Genomic DNA, 2,008 nt, shown 5'->3' with positions numbered 1-2,008 from the left:
AAAGAAGTAGCACAGATGGTAGGTAAAAAATAGATAGGGGGGAGGGCAAGAACTGTAGGGGAAATACAGAATCTCAAGAACTTGAGACATGTGGTCATAAACTAAAGGGAGGAAGGGTGGAGGGGTGTACAGGATACAGGGGAATGAAGGTGAGGAATAGAACAACTGTAATGGTATAATTAATAAAATACATTAAAAAATAAAAATGAAAATAGCTTCAAAATATATTCCCAAGTTTTTTCTGCACTCATCTCTTTACCATTTCAATAACACTCTCAATGACAGAAAGCATGGAAAATGCACAAATGTAATACTATTAAACACACCAGGGCAAATTTTTAGCAACAGTTTTAAAACAAATCTCACTTGTTTAAGAAAGCTCAGTAACTACCAAAAAGACCTTCTTTTCACTACTCTGACTTTCAAATGTCATAAAGCCAAAGACAAATTAAACTGCAACAATTAGACTAAATAGCAACGGGAAAATGCAGACATCCCATGTTAAAATATGCTAATAATCTAGCAGCAACTTCTACAGATTCCTATTGGACTTCCACAAATGACTAAACGTGGTTAACAAAAACTACCTGCCATAAATATCATGTAATAAATGCTTGCTCCTTTCAAAATTACTTTCGGACTCTCATATACTTCATGTTAGACAAAAAAAAAAGTCATGTTTAAATAAACAATGCCATCCATAAAATGAAAACTATCAAGCAAATAAAATGCACCATTTTATTACTTAATTTTCAATCATCTACAGGTACTAAGTTCAATTCTCTTCAATTCAATGGCTCCATCACAAGCACACTGGATTTCCAACACCAAGCACAGTAATTGAAGTTGTAGCACTAAAAGGTCACTTTTTTTTGGTCCCCCTGAAGAAGGTACACCATTTCCAGAAGTACTACAATACCAGGGAGATCCTAAGAGTGGATGGAGCAAACTCGTATTCCACCTGCCAGGTCCAAAATTCCATTTAAGATAAGGTCCTCAGAGAGAGGAGGTGTCAGATATACAACTCATATTAACACATACTAAACTTGATCTCAGCCAAAAGGCCCAGAAGTGAAGAAAAGGTCACTTTTTCAATAAGCCTTGCCTCATTAGGTGCTCTGACCCAAAGTGTACTGAAATATTTCCCCAACACTAGTACCATTGAAACTCGTACCACCTGAAAGTAATAAAGATGAGATTTAAGACAACTATTCATTAAAATGTATATAGACTGTATCCTTACGTATTACCTTAAAGGTACCAATCACCATACACTGAAGGCTTGCATTTAGGCACACAATTTGAAAACTATTTTTATTATGCAATGAGCACATGAAATATTAAACTACACTGTTCTATAATCTGGTTTCCAAAGGTCATCCGTATTAATGTTTTAAGTAGTAGAGCTTACCATTTTTAACTTAACATTTTTTAAATGGTCAAATTTCTATAACTTCGTCCTTAAAACTTACTTTCAAAGTCTGTGCTCATAGGAAACAAAACACTGTATACAGGAGTTGAGCAGCTTCTCTCAGCAACCACTGTTCTTCAGTTCGCCTTCATTTTCTTCTGAGCTTTTATTTTTCTTTGCACTGCAGTTTTCCACTTAGTGAAAAAAGATGATACGCACCACGTCAGGTAAGCATGGTCAGCTTCCCATTATCACAAAGAGCAACAGTCCTCTTCCCCTTAGTCCTCTCTTCCTCTACCCACACGGAGGAGAGCCCCGGGGAAGCAGACCGCCCTCCCCGCCCCGCAGGATGCTGGGTAACGTGGCACCACCGGGACAGGCTGAGGAGCAGACCCCTCACCTTGGGCCGTTCCCCCTCCCTCCCGCACCGCCCTCTGCCTAAGATTCCCACAGGCACCCGCGAGCCCTTCGTGTTCGGCTGGGCCGGGGTCCAAGGGCCCAGGATGGGCAGCGCGCAGCTGAGCTGTGAGCAGAAGCAGCAACAGCCGCCCCGGGACCGTGGGGCCGCACAGTCCCTGGTCCGGGGTTTGTCTCCAC

General features: G+C 40.9%; 1 non-coding gene across 1 annotated transcript; it reads right to left on the bottom strand.

Moving 5' to 3' along the window:
• Positions 1–885: 885 nt before the first annotated feature.
• LOC118997023 (U2 spliceosomal RNA) lies at positions 886–1,076 on the bottom strand. Its single transcript, XR_005068589.1, has one exon. It is a non-coding gene; the product is annotated as a U2 spliceosomal RNA (small nuclear RNA).
• Between the last annotated feature and the right edge of the window lie 932 nt (positions 1,077–2,008).

The sequence above is a fragment of the Sturnira hondurensis genome, unplaced genomic scaffold (genome assembly GCF_014824575.4).
Source record: "Sturnira hondurensis isolate 20B ecotype Veracruz unplaced genomic scaffold, ASM1482457v3 Scaffold0012106, whole genome shotgun sequence".
NCBI classification, from domain to species: domain Eukaryota; kingdom Metazoa; phylum Chordata; class Mammalia; order Chiroptera; family Phyllostomidae; genus Sturnira; species Sturnira hondurensis.
Note: the sequence above shows the minus strand (reverse complement) of the source record. Positions and strands in the feature narration are given on the sequence as shown.